The following is an 18,211-nucleotide window of genomic DNA, read 5'->3' as shown; positions in this document are numbered from 1 at the left end:
CACTGAAGCCAATGGACAGATCTTCCAGACAGAAGATCAACACAGAAAGAGTGGCCCTAAATGACATACTAGATTAGATAGATTTAATTGATATTTTTAGAGCATTTTACCTCAAAGAAACAGAATATACATTCTTTACAAATGCACATGGAACATTTTCCAAGATAAGTCACATGTTAGGCCACAAAACAAGTCTCAATAAATTTCAAAAGATTGCAATCATATCAGCATCTTATCTGACCACAGTAGTATGAAAATAGAAATCAATTACAAGAAAAAAACTGGAAAACATGCAAACACGTGGAGACTAATAACATGCAGCTAAATAATGAATAAATAAAATAAAAAATGAAAGTAGAAGTGAAAACCGACACCACTGAAATACAAAACATTTTAAGAAAATACTATGAGCAACTATACATCAATAAATTGGACAATCTAGAAGAAATGGATAAATTCCTAGAAGCATACAACCTTCCAAGGCTGAATCAAGAAGAAACAGAAAATCTGAACAGACAGATTACTACCAACAAAATTGAATCAGTAATCAACAGGTTTCAAACAAACAAAAGTCCTAGACCAGATGGTTTCACAGGTGAATTTTACCAAACATTCAAAAAATAATTAACATCTATTCTCCTCTAGTCCAAAAATGCAAGAGGCAGGAAGTTTCCCGATATCATTCTATGAGGCCACCATTACCCTAATTCCAAAACCAGACATTAAACTACAAAGCAGAAAAGAAAAAGAAAAAGAAAACTATAGGCCAATATCTCTAATGAACATAAATGCAACAATCCTCGACATAATATTAGGAAACCAAAATCAGCAATGCATTAAAAGATCATACACCATGATCAAGTGAGATTCATTCCTGGTATGCAAGGTTGGTTCAATATTTGCAAATCAATTAACATGATACACCACATAAACAAAATGAAAAATAAAAATCATGTGGTCGTATCAATAGATGCAGAAAAACAATTTAACAAAACCCAGCATCTGTGTATGATGAAAACTCTCAGCAAAGTGGGAGTAAAGGGAACATATATCAACACAATAAAGGCCATATATGACAAACCTACAGCTAACATCATACCCAAAGGGGTAAAGCTAAAAGCATTCTCCTTAAGATTAGGAACAAGACAAGGATATCTACTTTCACCACCTTTATTCAATATAGTACTGGAAGTTTTAGCCACAGCAATCAGACAAGAGAAAAAAAAATTAAAAAAAACATCCAAATGGGAAAGGAAGAAGTAAAATTATCATTATTTGCATATTACATGATGCTATATAGAGAGAACCTCAAATATTCCATCAAAAAAACTGTTAGAATAAATGAATTTAGTAAAGTAGCAGGATACAAAATATGCAGAAATCAGTTGCATTTTTTTACACTAATAACGAACTATAAGAAAGAGAAATTAAGAAAATAACCCCATTTACAATTGCAACGAAAAAATAAATAAGTGTAATACTTAGGAACCGAAGAAGTAAAAGACCTCTACTCAGAAAATTATAAGACATTGTAGAGAGAAATTATTGAAGATCCAAATAAATAGAAAACAAACACCATGCTCATGGATAGGAAGAATTAATACAGTTAAGATGTCCATACTACCCAAAGCAATCTATAGATTCAGTGCAATCCCCATCAAAATACCAATGGCATTTTTCACAGAACTAGAACAAATAATCCTAAAATGATATGGAACAATAAAAGACCCCAAATAGCCATGGCAATCCTAAGAAAGAAGAGCAAAGGTGGAGGTATCACGCTACCTGATATCAAACTATATTACAAGGTCATAGTAATCAAAGCAGCATGGTATTGGCATTAAAACAGACACATAGATCAATAGAACAAAGTAGAGATTCCAGAAATAAAGCCATGCCAATATGGCCCTTTAATCTATGACAAAGGAAGCAAGAATATACATTGGGGTAAAGACAGTCTATTCAATAAATGGTGCTGGGAAAACTGGATAGATACATGCAAAATAATGAAACGGGACCACCTTCTTATTCCATATACAAGAATAAACTCAAAATGGATTAAAGACTTAAATGTTAGACCCAAAAACATAAAACTCCCAGAAGAAAATACAGGAAGTAAACTTTCTAACAATGCTCTTAGTAATATTTTCTATGATATATCTTCTTGGGCAAGGGAAACAAAAGAAAAAAATATAAGTGGGATTACGTCCAACTAAATTTTTTTGCACAGCAAAGGAAACCATCAACAGAACTAAAAGACAGCATACCGAATGGGAAAAGATATTTGCCAATGATGCATCTGATAAGAGGTTAATATCCAAAATGTATTTAAACAAATTCATAGAACTCAAAATGAAATAAACAAACAATCCAATTAAAAAATGGGCAGAGGACCTAAATAGACATTTCTCCAAACAGGGCATACAGATGGCCAATAGACATGTGAAGAGAGGCTCAGTGTCACTAATCATCAGAGAAATGTAAATCAAAACTACAATGAGGTATCACTTCACACCTGTCAGAATGGCTATTATCAATAAACCAACAAACAACAAGTGTCCGTGAGGATGTGAAGAAAAGAGAACCCTTGTGCATTGTTGGTGGGATTGCAAATTGGTGCAGTCACTGCCGAAAACAATATGGAGGCTACTCAAAAAATTGAAAATAGAACTACCTATGACCCAGCAATTCCACTCATGGTTGTCTATCCTAAGAAATTAAAAACACTAATTCGAAAAGATGTACATACCACTATGTTTACTGCAGTGCTGTTCACAATAGGCAAGTTATTAAAACAACAAAAATGCCCATTAATACACAACTGGCTAAACAAATGATGATACAAATATACAACAGAGTGTTACTCTGACAGGAAAAAGAATGAAATCTTACCATTTGCAACAACTTGGATAGACCTAGAGGGTTTTATGCCAAGTGACATAAGTCAGACTGAGAAAGAAAAATACTATACGATCTCACTTATATGTGGAATCTAAAGAACAGAATAAATGAACAAACAAAGTAGAAACAGACTCATAGATAAAGAGAACAAACTGATGGTTGTTAGATGGGAGGATGGTTTGGATGCTGGATAGAAAATGTGAAGGGATTAGGAAATTAAATTGGTACTTACAAAATAGTCATGGGGATGTGAAGTACAGTTTGGGGAGTATAGCCAATAATATTGTAAAAACTGTGTATAGTGCAGATGGGTACTAGACTTATCAAGGAATCACTTTATAAATTATATAAATATCTAACTACTATGCTATATTCCTGAAACTAATATAAAATAGTATTGAATGTCAACTATAAAAAATATAGTCATGGGATGTAAAGTACAGCACAGGGAATATTGTCAATGGTATTGCAATTGCTATGTACAGTGTTAAAAGGGTAGGTAGACTTATTGGGTTTATCACTTCATGAGGTGTGTAAATGTCTAATCATAATGGATTTTGCACACCTGAAACTAATAATAAAAAAAATTGAAAATAGAACTACCACATGATAGAGCAATTCCACTTCTGAGTGTTTAGCTGAACAAAACAAAAACACTAACTCAAAAAGATTTATGTACCCCCATGTTTATTGCAGCATTACTTACAATAGCCAAGATATGGAAACAACCTAAAGTGTCCAACGATGGATGAATGGCTAAAGATGTGGTATATATGCACAATGGAATATTATTATGCCATAAAAAGAATGAAATCTTGCCATTTGCAAAACATGGATACACCTGCAGGGCATTATGTCAAATGAAATAAGTCAGAGAAAGACAAATACTATATGATATCACATTTATATGTGGATTCTTTAAGAAAAGAAAAAAATAAAAACCCAAGATCATAGATACAGAGAACAGACTGGTAGTTGCCAGAGGCAAGGTTTAGGTGGTTAAAGTGAGTAAAAGGGGTTAAAAAGTACCAATTTACAGTAATAAAATAAATAAGTCCTGGGCATGTAATGTACATCACTACGACTATAGTTCATAATAATGCATTGCATATTTGAAAATAGCTAAGACTAAATCTTAATGTTAGCTGGACTTATTATGGCGATCATTTTACAATATATATACATTTCAAATCATTATGTTGTACAACTGAAACTAATATACAGGTTGTAAGTCACTTATACGTCAATTTTTTTAATTAAATTTTTTTTTTAAAGTTTGAAAAATGTATTGCAAAGCTTCAAACTTTGTATATTTTGCTCACTAAGTAAATTTTCCTTGTAAATTACAGCACTACACCAATTTATTCTTTTCCTAGTTATCCAATAGTGAATTTGTATTTTTCCTTCAAAATTAAAATAAGTTTTCTGTAGATGGTAGCAGTATTAACCACTTGGCATATTAGACAAAAAAATAGTTTAAAATATTTTCTTCTTTCATTTATTGTTATTTTATTATATCTACCTTTAATAATTATTTATCTCAAAATATCATTCTTTTAAAATTATATTTCTGAGATATATGTAACAGATTATATTTCTTTTTTTAATGTCACTATTTCAAAACCAGACTCTGAATTTCTGTTGCATAGACCCAATTCTCTCTAAAACATGTAACTCTTTTTTTTCCCCTTTTGTTCATTCACTCATTGTATAAAATTAAAGATAAGTTTCCAGACATACCGATGCTCCTGACACACATGCCACTCACTTGCAGCAGTTCCTCTTATGTGGTAGATTCACAGTGTAACTGTTAATTAGATTTCCATCTTCATGCTTATTAAAGTTGAATTTAGTCACTAGAACCCTTATAGCTGACTTCTAGATCGGACAGAATTTGTGTTTCGTAAATTTTGAAGGTCACTGCTACTATGACATACTCTTTAAAACTTTGTACTATAGGTAAAGACATGAAAATCTTCATTAAAATAGAGATTGCAGTCCATGTTAAACCCCTTCAACAAGAGACTGAAGGAAAGGAACTAATTCTGCTCTCCCCCAATATGGAGTGGTAGACCGCAAGTCTAGTAGTTCGGCTTTGTACGTATTGCAGTTCGATATAGTAGTTGAAAAGCAGCCAGATAATAGGGAATTGCAGTAATCAAGTTCCTGGAATGGGGGGTGGGATCAAGGTACTGAACAGACTTTCAATCTTGTTATAAGACCAACACAAGAAAAGACAGGCAGTGGTCCTCCTGTGCCAGCAGCGATGTGGATAGGGAGAAAAGAAGAAAAATGACTTCAGAACTAAGACTAAATTATATTTATTCTTAGAAAAGAACAGACAATAATAAATTATATATATATATATATATATATATATATATATATATATAAATCCTAAAATAATGAAATTGAAATTTGATCAAAAACCATTTATGTCAAATGCAAAATGAAATGACTTAATTATGAAGTCACTTAAATGAGATAATATAATTTTATTTATTATTTGTGTAAGTTGAATCATAAGAAATTTGAACATAACTAGTATTACAGGGTTCTACAAAACTCAGGTAAAAACATATTGTACTAATGTTTAAATATACTCAGAGGTAAATGCTAGTGAGTTGTAGTAAATGGTTCCTTTATATAAACCTTTTCAAGTATGAGTATCCAGAATAGCTTGGTTATTGTAAATGAAACCAAACCAGATTTGATTCTTTCTTTCATTCACTGGCATACTTTTTTTCTGGGAAGAAGACAAGGAAGAGAAATAAGTTAGGTGAAGGAAGATCAGAAGAAAAAGGAGGGAGAATAGGTAAGAAGAATTATATCCAGAACAGTGTTGACCACTCTCTTGCGGGCAGCTAAGACCTAAATCAATCTGAAGCTGCTCTTGAAATGCAGCATGCGTTTCCAAGCATTATATTAAAATTTCATGATCAATAATGCTGAAAGCGGCAGAACATACAAGCAAAATAAATGCTGACAATTCACCAGCATCTGAATTTAATAAAATGTCATTCTCCAGCCTCAGCAGTAGTGCCAGGAGGAGATGGCTGCCCTGATTAGAATCTGTCAAATGAATCTCCATTTGTCAGGTAATAATAAACTCAGGATAGTACCTTTTGTTCCAGTTGTGTTTGCTCTCCAAAATACAGCACTCACTTCATATTTTAATATAATTCTACTGTTTTCAACACTGAGTCAACAAATCAAAGATACCTCCCCCTGGGGAGGGGGCCTAGGAAATCCAGTATTATTAAGTTCTTTGATTCCATATGTAGCTAGCATCTAGGCTTGAGGATTAGTCCTCTCTCAGTTAAGCAGGTTTGGTTCAGGAACTCGGCATATGTTTTCACACACCACTCATATAATTTTCAATGTAGTTTCATCATCGTTGGAGACATGTTACTTATTTTTTCTGTTGATTGGTTTACTTAGATTTTGCAGTTCTTTCTGATTCAGTCTAGGAAGGTTATGCATTTCTAAGAACTTTTCCATTTCTTCTAGGTTATTGAATTTGGTGGCATATATACTTTTATAGAATTTTTGTATGATCCTTTGTATTTCTGTGGTAACTGTCGTAACTTCTCCTCTTTCAATTCTGATTTTGTTTACGTACTTTCTATTTTATCCTTAGTGAGTTTAGCCAGGGGTCGGGGGTTTGTCAATTCTATTAATTTTCTCAAAGAAACATCTCTTTGTTGCATTATTTTTTTCTATTGTCTTTTTGTTCTCTATTTCATTTAATTCTGCTCTCATTTTTATTATTTTCTTCCTTCTACTGACTTTGGGTTTCATATGTTCTTCTTTTTCTAGTTCTTTAAAATGTAATGCTAGGTTGTTTATTTGGGATTTTTCTTGTTTGTTGAGATAGGCCTGTAATGATATATATTTCCTCCTTATTACTGCTTTTGCAATATCCCAACAATTATGATATGTTGTATTTTCATTCTGAATTGTTCCTATGTATCTTTTGATCTCTCCTTTTATTTTTTCTTTGACCCAGTAATTCTTTAGTAGCATGTTGTTCAACATATGCAAATCGATCAATGTGATATATCATACAAACAAAATAAAATGCAAAATCATTTGATCATATTAATAGATGCACAAAAACATTTGACAAGTTATAATATTCATTGATGATTAAAACACTTACTAAAATGAGGATAGAAGGGAAGTACCTCAACATATTAGATTGGTGCAAAAGTAATGGCAGTTTTTGCGATTACTTTTAACCTTTTAAACCACAATTACTTTTGCACCAACCTAATAATGAAGGCCATATATGACAAATCCTTAGCTGACATCATAACGGTGAAAAACTGAAAGCTTTTCCAGTAAGATCAGGAACAAGACAATGATGGCCCCTCTCAGCACTGTTATTTGATATAGTATTGGAAGTTCTAGACAGAGCAATCACATAAGAGAAATAAAAGATACCCAAATTGGAAATGAAAAAGTAAAATTGTCAGTTTTTGCAGATGACATGATACTTTATATAGAAAACCCTAAAGACTACACACACACACACACACACACACACACACACAAGTGCTAGAAACTATATATATATATATATATACAGTAAAGTTGGTGGATACAAAATCAATGTACAAAAACCCATTACATTCCTATAAACCAGCAATGAAATTGCAGAAAAAGAAATGAAAAAAAAATTCCCCTTGCATTTACAAGAAAAATAATAAAACACCTAGGAACAAATTTAACAAAGGCTATGGAGGACTATACACTGAAAAAAATAAGACATTAATAAGTGAAACTGAAAAAAACACACAGAAATGGAAAGTTATTCTGCGTAGATGGATTGGAAGAATCAACATAGTTAAAATGGCTGTATTACCCAAAGAAATATACAGATTTAATGCAATCCTATCGAAATCCCAGTGGCATTTTTGTTTTAAGAAATAGAACAAAAACTCATCAGATTTGTATGGAATCATAAAAGATGCTGAATAGTCAAAGCCATCCTGAAGAAAAAGAGCGAGACTGGAGGTATCACATTCCCTGGCATCAATTTATACTATAAAAAGAAAATAACCAAAACAGCATAGTATTAGCAGAAAAACAGAAACACAGAACAATGGGGTAGAACTGAGAATCCAGAAATAAAACCACATATTACGGGCACATAATTTTTGACAAAGAACCAAAAGTATACAATGGAGAAAAGAAAGCCTCTTCAATAACTGGAACTGGGAAAATTAGAAAGCCACGTGCAAAAAAATGAAACTAGACTGCTACCTGTCAATACATACCAAAATTAACTCAAAACAAATTAAAGACCTAAGCATAAAACCTGAAACAATACATTGCATAGAAAAAACCATAGATACTAAACTTATGGACATTGGGTTTAGAGATAATTTTATGAATTTGACTGCAGAGGCAGGGAAGTAAATGCAAAAACTAAATGAATAGGACTATATCAAACTAAAAAGCTTCTGAACAGCAAAATAAACCATCAAGAAAACAAAGAGGCAGATATTTGGCAGAAGATATTTGCCAACAACTCCTCCAATAAGGGATTAGTATCCAAAATAAATAAAGAACTCATACAACTTAACAACAACAAAAATCTCAACAGTCCAATTAAACAATGAGCAGGGAACCTAAACAAACAGAAGTGGCCAATTGAAATATGAAAAATCGCTCAACTTTACTACCGTGGTTCTCCGAAAATAAAACCTAGCCAGACAATCAGCACTAATGCATCATTTGGAGCAAAACTTAATATAAGACCGGGTCTTACATTATATAAGACCCGGTCTTATATTATAGCAAAATAAGACTGAGTCTTATACTAAGTTTTGCTCCAAAAGATGTATTAGAGATGATTGTCTGACTAGGTTTTGTTTTTTGGGAAACAGGGTAGCTATTAGGGAAATGAAAATAAAAACTACAATGAGATACCACCGCACACCAGTGGTATCTCATTGGAATGACTATTGTCAGCAAGACAAGTAATAACAAGTGTTGGAGAGGCTGTTGGAAAAAAGGAACCCTCATGCATTGCTGGTAGGAATATAAATTGTTATAGCCACTATGGGAAACAGTATGGAGTTTCCTCAGAAAATTAAGAATAGAATTATTATACGACCCAGCAATCCCTCTTCTGAGTATCTACCCAACAAATCTGAAAACATTTATCCATAAAGATATATGTACCCCTATGTTCATTGGTTCATTATTCACTGTGGCCAAGACATGGAAACAACCAAAGTGTTCCTCAATAGAAAATTGGTTAAAAAAAAAATATGGTGAATACACACAATGAAATATAACTTGGCCATAAGAAAAGGTGAAATACTGCCATTTATGAGAACTTGGATGGATATTGAGATTATCATGGTAAGTGGAATAAGGCAGAAAAAGTGGAGAACCATATGATTTCACTCATATATGGGATATAAAACTGAAAGCAACAAATATACAAGACAAACAAAAACAGAGACAGCAGTTTAGTGGTTACCAGAGAGTAAAGGGGGAAGGGAAGGTGGTAGAAGAGAGTAAAGGGGGTCAAATATATGGTGATGGAAGGAGAATGACTTTGGGAGGTAACACACAATGAAATATATAATGATGCATTATAGGATTGTATACTTTAAACCTGTATAATTTTACTTTACAATGTTATCCCAGTAAATTTAATAAAAAAATAAAAAATCTTTACAAAAATGTATGGTTTTTAGTCTATTGTTAAATATTGCTATAGTCTTAAAATTTCTATTAACATAGGTACTGGAATAATCCTGAGAGGCATTCTTAAGTGCTGAGCGTTGCCCTTAACTTGTTATACCTACCAACTGATCATTTTGTTCATGATTCTCTTTCTGTTCTAAGTATTTATTCAGGGATCAGTTCAGCTATTCATTTATCTATTTCATTCAATTAATCAGTATTCATTAGTAACCTATGTATCAGACTCTATGATCAGCACTTGAAGAATCCCTTACATTGACCACGGCTGAACGTTTTCTGACATTTGCTCCATCATTTGACCTATATTCGGAGCTTTCTCATTCTTGTTTTATCTGTACCACTATGGTTAGAGCTCTGTCTAAGATATAAATTTCCAAATTTGTGCGAGTGTAATGGACATTATCTGGAATAGATTCAAATAGGTGGACGAAGACTGCAGAGAAAGCTTTCAACTATGAAAACTGTGATTTCATGAAAAGACAGCTTTAAGCAATAATGTGTTATGCTTTACTTTTTTTTCTTGATTAAAGTATGGAATTGACTTAGTGTGATTTGTTTTCAGCCAATAGAACATACATTTTAACAGTTTGAATCAACCTCCAGGATGAAAAGAAGTATATAATTTCTCAAAAAAAGTTATAAAAAAGTGGCACTTGAATGGGCTTTGAGTATGGGAAGCCATGCCTGGTAGTGTTGCTGTAAACATCTTTGCCAAAGTCGTGTTTGTTGCAAGCATTATTGCTGTGGCAAAGATGTTTGAAATGAATATACATAGAACCCTAAAATGGAACCTGTAAATATTTCAACTTACATGGCAAAAAGGAATTTGCAGATGTAACTGAATTAATGCTTGTGAGATGAAAAGATTATCCTGAATTATCTGGGAGTCCAGTGTAATCACAAGGGTCTATAAAAGTTAAGAGAGAGCTAAAGAGGGAGTCAGGATGAGGGATGTAAGAACGACTTGAGCCACCATTGCTGACTTTGAAGATAGAAGGAGGTGACACGAACCAAGGAATGGTGGCATCCTCTGAAGCTGGAAAAAGCAAGAAAAAAATATTCTCTAGAGCTTCCAAAAGGAAACACAACTCTGTGGGCACTTTGATTCTAACCCAGTGAGACATTGTTGGATGCTGATTTACACAACTTTAGGATAATAAAGTTGTGTGTATACTGGATTCTGGATACAGATCAACTGGACTCAAATCACTTTTCTGTTACTTCTATGTAACCTTAAACAAGATACTTATCCTCTCTGAAAGCCAGTATCCTCCTTTGTAAAGTGTGCAAACTCTTGTAAAGTCACTGAGAGTATTACATAAGTTAACACATGTAATGCACATAAAATAGTGTATGACATATAGGAAACCCTTATATCACCATTAACTATTATTATTATCATATATGCCACAAAGAGCAAGACACGTTCTGGAGATTTTTAAGTCTCAATGTATTCTAATAATTTATCCATTGCACAAATTGACGTTTTATTGTTGATTGCAATATGAACAATTTATTCAGGAGAAATGATCTACAGAAGTGATAAGTGTGGTATCTAAAGTCACTTGGAAACCTGAGGGCAATATTTAGCAGTTTTATGTGTAACATAAAGACATTTATTTAATCTAAAACTTGTATATCTTATACACAAAAACACATACACACATACATATGATGAGAACAACAGAAAACATCAAGAAGCAGATATCCAAGCTTTCTGATTTGAATGTAATAGACCACTAAAAGAATCTATTGGTCCTTTCCCAAGTATATCTATACCCACTATCACTCAACAGGTATTTCACTCCAATTTACTTATTCTATGAATGGTTCATGGAAAATGCATTTTATAATATGTTATTCCTTCTATGCTGACTATTTGATAAATGAAGATTGAATACTAATAATAAATTATTAACTTATAGATGATAAAAAATCTCAAATGCTGTTGAATACTTACAGGCAGTATTAAGATCTATATGATTGCTTAATCAGATCTCAGGGGATCGTTGAGAATGCCAATGAAATGGAAATTAATTATGTTTTATATCTTTAAATATGCAGTGGTTTCTCCTGTGTAACCATTTCAGGCAGAGGTGATTGGTGACCATTAATTAGATAATTGAATATAAATCAGACCCTTTTCCCCCAAACGGAAAAGCTTAACTTCCAAATTTCTGTTAGCCATTTATTGTATTCATAGTTTGAGTTGAACTTACTACAGATTAGCTGTGCTATTCTATGGTAAAACAATCATTCAGAAAGGAGAAAGAAATCAACTAATCACTGTCCCTCACAAAATCACAAAACCTCGAAAACTGAAGAGTTAAAGAAAATAAAATTCTTAAGTAGTCAAGATTTATAAATCATCAGTTTACTGAGGATCTCACAGATACTGCTTTAGTGTTTGTCATCTAGGCTGTGGTAACAAATAGACACTAACATTTCATGGCTTATAATAGAACATCTGTGTAGATGTACAGGTCTTTGTGGGCTATTCTACTTCAAAATCTTTCAGGCACTCAGTTTGCCAGACATTTTGCCATCTTCAGCATTGGCTTTCAAGTTCGGCCTGTTCTCATCAGCATAGTTAAGCCTAAATTGCCACCTTCAGTTTCCAGCTGGAAGAAGAGGAAAGCGGAAGAATGAGAGTACATGGGAGATTTTCGTGTTCCACCATAGAAGTAGCACTTATCGTTTATTCTCAAATGCAACAGCCTGGACTCAATCACAAAACCACACCTGCAATAGAGCCTGGAAAATATAGTATGGCTGTGTACCCTGGAAGAAAAAGACGTGGATTTTGATGAAGCACCAGAATGCATTGCTGAAAAATGTAGTTATGAGAATATGCCCATTAAAGGAGGGGAATTAAATATTAATAGCATACTGATGAAAAGGATAAAATAACTGAGTAAAATATTGAACAGAACTAAGCATAATCAGAGGAAGATGCACTCGTTGTCATCTTTAGCCTGGCACTTTAGCCTGGCAGGGAGACTGTTTATGAGTGTTTTCATATGTCTTAACCTCTACTGCTTTTCTTCGATCATCAAGCTTTATTCAAGTGTGAAAACTAGTAAAAGGAAATTATGCACTGAACTTGCCATAGATACAACCACCTTCACTTTGAAATTCTCCATATGCAGGGATAAATTCAGCTTAGAGCCTTACTTATTCTCTGGTCAGTATTCCCTATATTAGAAAATAAGAAATATTTAATAAATATACCACAGTTACCACTAAATAGCATAGGTTTTGTGGAAACATACTGACATTGGACTTGGGTAAAGATTAAGCCAGACCATGCATGGACAGAAGGGGTCAAGAGACCCCTGATGGGAATATAACTTTCACTACTTATCTTGGAAGATTTTGAGTCCCATTGTGTGTGTGTGTGTGTGTGTGTGTGTGTGATACCAGTTTGTTTTCGATTAAATGAGTGACTTTATGTTATACACAAATCTGCTAAATGCTGCCCATAGGTTTCCAAGTGGCTTTAGATACTTCATTTATCACTTCTGTAGAACATTTCTCCTGAATAAATTGTTTATATTGCAATCAAGGATAAAATGACTATTTGTTCATTGGATAAATTATTTAAGTACATTTATATTTAAAAAAATCTCCCAGACTTTGATAAAGGATTGGGAGATAAAAATTTGGATGTATTCCTTAGACAAATACGAAGTTAATAACTGATATTAGGGAGAGCGATGCTCCTCATTCTTTGAAGTCAGTAACAGGAATGAGCAGGAAAAAAAAGTTTAAAAATACACGACATGAGTTGGCAAACTAAAATTCTAATACATGTGAGGAAACATAATCAAGAAAATCCATAAGCATTCTTAGACAAAATGAAAAAAATGAAACAATCTGAAAATGAATAAGAATCTATATATATATATATATATATATATATATATATATACACACACACACACACACACACACACAATTATTATTCTTTTATTCTATAATAATTCTTTTGCAGACTAGATGAATTTTGAAAACTTTTTTTGGGATTGGTATATGATCATAGGGGGCATTATTTCTTTTTGTCACATTGAGTGTTCTCCACATTATATTGTGGAACAGTCTTACTTTTTTCCCTCAATTGAAACTGGTAACATTCCTTGATATCAACTAAAGGCTTAAGTATATCATATACAACGTCAGGAAATGTATTACTAAATATGCAGTTTGTCTTATTTGGATAGAATATGAGAGTTGCTGTTGAATTTACTCAAGAAAAAATAATTTTTAATGACATTAAATGAAAATTGTAATCAGAGAAACAAATATGTTGAATGCCAATTGCATCTTGGATTTGTATTGTTTGTGTGTGTATATATATATGTATGTTATATATATATATATGTATATATAAAACATATAATTAAAGGCATACTGAATAGTGGAAATATACATGTGTTTTGAGCATTCAATAAACTTGATGTCAGATCTTTAATCCAATCATGTGACTTGAATAAATCTTACTGGATGTTACTTGAAAATTAATTTCTTATCTATAAAGTATATGTCAGTATTGCATAAGGTAATGTATGTAAGATTCATTTTGCATTGCCTGACACTTCCTGGCTGCTTGATAAATAGTAGTATTTATTGTGATTATTTTATTATCTTTGTGGTTATTATCACCTGCTAACATAGGCATATGATTTCATCCTTGGTTTGTTTTCAATATTAAATGAAAAAAACAAAAAAAACTTAAAAAGTATGTTTAGTAACCTGTAGTCCTCTGAGAAATGACACAACGTTCAGAGTTATTCTAGGTTAAAGAGAGTGACTTCCCCTGGAGGGACAGCACTGTTATTTGAGAAAAAAAGAGAGAGAGAGTTAATTTTATACGTAGTATTCAGCATTGGCCTCAAAATGCAGGGCTTATAGTGCTTTGTTTATATGGTAATTTTGTAAATACTGGATATCTTAATACTGAACCAGTTTGATTTAATATATATATTTTAGATCTATATAGCATATGGGTTCATATCCATAAAGAGAATATGGATCCTTATAGCATGTAACACTGGTTCATTATTAAGAAATTTGTTCATTATTAACAAACATGTAAAATGTGCAACCACTTCTAAAAACAGGTCACTTATCTTTGAAATCTGTTCATCTATTGGTACATTCACATCACTCCAAAAATCTGTTCCTTGATTCATCAAGTTTTAGGGAAAGTTATGTTTACTCAAAAATATTTTCAGGACTTAGTCTGTGTAGTAAACACTGTAATTGGTAGAAAAATATAGCAGTGATGACAGAGTTGTAGCCCTTGTCCTCATGGAGCTTTCAGTCCCGAAGGAAGACATGTGAATATAAAGACAATGTATTGCAAAGGAGAAGTCTAGTCTGATACTGGACTAGAGCAAGAGAATCCAAATCATATTCTGCAACATTTTATGTTTTAAAAGAGTACTGTTGTTTCCATATTGTATTTTGCTTCTATTCCATTTCAATGCAGTAGATATTTATTACTTTATTATAGCCAAAACATTCCTGTAACAAATGGGGAAAAAACATATTGTCCTAGAAGTTGATACCAATGGCAATTATCGAATACATTTAGAATGTATTAATGGACAGTACACCATTGAGTTTCTTTGTACAATTAGTTTGGTGCATATCCCTTATTGTTTCAGGCCGGTGCAATGGAGACATTAGGCATGCTTCTGACAAAAATCTGTAAATAGAAATTTCACAGAATAATGTGTAGTTTGCATGAACATGATGTCACAGCTGTTATAGCTTTACTGGACTTCTTGATGAGTCCTGACTTGTTTATCCACGATAGAATACTGTAAGACAGATATTTAATTGTTTTCTGAAGTCATTAACTTAAACGAGGAAGGCCAGTTGAGTCCAGTTTTTGAAGCTAGGTCATTTGGCTCATCCTGAAATTCCAAGAAGCTTCATATATTTCTAGGAGATGAAAATACTTCAGAGAACTTTTAAAAGAAAAGCTCATTCTAGAACTACTCCTAAAACACAGGTTTCCTTGAATGAATCCTATGAGTTATCCAAGCAAATCAAGCCAAAAGCTTTGGATTATTACTAAAACATATCCGAAATGCTGCTTTCACTTAGTACTCAGTTTTGCACCTTTTTCATAGTTTAGTCATTATAATACAAACTCTTCTATTTATTCCTTTCTGTTAAAAAGAAAAAGGAATTATTTGCTTAGTAGCTTTTGTCTTTGTTCTCTTAAATTTGCCTCTTACAGTCTGCTGAAAGGTAGCACTGAAAAGAGTATTTACGGTTTGTATGTAAAATTGTTTGTTTTAAATTATGTTTGAACTGAATTGAGAAGTTTCAAAAGGTGGTGGTTGGAAATGTAAGTCTAAAATTAATGTGTTCACATTTGTTTGGACTTCAAATCTTAATAATTCCTTCTATGTTCCGTGCAAAAGCCACCAATGACAACAAAATAAAAACAAACAAAAAGTATTTTATTTAAGGTTGAAGCTGTGTAGCAGGTATCACTTCTAGAATAATATAACATAGAAAATTGCCCAAAGTTCTTGTCATTTAATGTGTATACATTTATCCCATACCCATTTACTTATGTGGTAAATAAAATTAAAGACACATTAAATGACTCAAGCTTTTTCAGATTTCTGTGTTGTAAATGTGGGAAAGCCATATTACAATATATTTGAATAGGAACAAAATAAAGGCTTTTTTGTTCTTCTGCCAGTTGTAAGTGAAAAAAACAAAACAAACAAAAACAAACAAAAAAAACCAGCAACAAACTTGAACTATCACGGGGATAGATTTCTGAAACTGTGTTGCGATTCTTAACATGTCCTACTCCTATCACAATAAATCCTCTCTTGAGGTTGACTCCTCATTCTTTTAGCAATTAACACAATTTATCAGGTCATGAATATGCAACAAAAATAACCCTTGACAGATTTTTCTCTGTCCTGGTTATGAAACCAGGTTTCCTTTTTCCATATGGCATTCCAACTGCTGGCACAATTGTTTTATTTCATTGGCATAAACTGCCCGATCGCTGATTTCCATTGCCTTTTTTTATCAATGTTTGTCCAAAGTAACCATTTCTGCCACTTAAAGCAGAAGTACTAAATGATTACACTTGGCATAAACTGACCTATTATTGTTTTCCATTGCCTTTTTCTTATCAGTCTGTGTCCAAGTTAACCATTTCTGCCACTTAAAGCAGAATTATTCAGTTACTATATTTTAAAAATGGCAAGAACTTTTGAACAACTGGGTGAGTTTTAAACAAAGAGCTGAAATTAGATGTACATGTCATTGCATGACAATCCGATTACATAAATGCACTATGAAAATATCATTCTACATCTAATGCCTAAGGTATGAACCTTTTTTGTTATTATAGTCTCTATTTTGCATTCTTAACATAAAAAGTAAAGTTGAATGTAAAGAACAGGCAAAATGCAAAAGGAGGTGTGAATATATTTTTAGTACTGTTGAAAGCCTGTTCTCTAACCCTTTGTAAGCCAGAGCTCTGGGTTTCAGCTTACTTGGTCTACAAGAAATGTGTGATGTCTGTTCTTTGTGTGTGTACATCAGAGGGATGAGAAGATCCTGTGGGAAACACACCACATGGAATGTTTCTGACTTCTTGTACATTTGGAACAACAAAAACCAGGGATGATGTAATTATTAGTTTGGTACTTTTTTAATAATAGTAGACTTTCGCAGTGCTCTTTCTTTCATTTAGTTTCCAATTTAAATTTAAAAATTAGCACAACTTGAGGAAAATATAACCTTCAGTACAATTTTAGTATATTTAAAAGCTCAACTATTCTATCTCTTCCAGGGTTTTAAAGTCAATGAGATTTTAGGGAGCATTTGCTATCCTGAGGTTGACAGACTTTTAAAAATTTTATTTTATTGAGTTTTTAATGTTATGCAGTAGTCTTGGTAACAAATTACAAGAGAATATGATATGGAAAATATTCATAAAAATTAGACTAAAAATTAATGGTTGTCTAACAGCTACATATCCATGACATAAATATTGGTACACACACACACACACACACACACACACACATACACACACACATACACACACACATAAAGATATACTTAAGAAAGAATATTACAAAAGATGACAGTCTAATCTTGAAACTGGAACATCCCTAATAAAATCACTGTCTTTTGTAATACCACTTTGAAATAAATGTTAAAGTTACCCAATTTGTGCACAAAAGGCTTCATATACACAGATAGATGGACTCTGCCCATGAGCCTGATAGCCAGTGAACGTATGATGTATTATGCAAAAAGCTGTGTACATCTACAAGAGAACTTAACTATTATTAAATCTTAATGATCAACTACCCCAACAAATCACTATCCCTTTTGTGGCATGTAGTATTCCATAGTCACTTGGTTTCTGACTTGCTAACTACTAAGCATCCATGTTATCACAGCATGCTGCAAAATGTAGAATATTCAATACTTGGTGTCTGACAGTTTCATGGACATTCAGTCTTCCAAAGTGCTTTCAAATGCCAGTTTTTGTTTACACTTAATGTGGGTTTTTATTTTATTCTTGTGC

This window comes from Rhinolophus ferrumequinum, chromosome 5 (assembly GCF_004115265.2).
Source record: "Rhinolophus ferrumequinum isolate MPI-CBG mRhiFer1 chromosome 5, mRhiFer1_v1.p, whole genome shotgun sequence".
NCBI classification, from domain to species: domain Eukaryota; kingdom Metazoa; phylum Chordata; class Mammalia; order Chiroptera; family Rhinolophidae; genus Rhinolophus; species Rhinolophus ferrumequinum.
Note: the sequence above shows the minus strand (reverse complement) of the source record.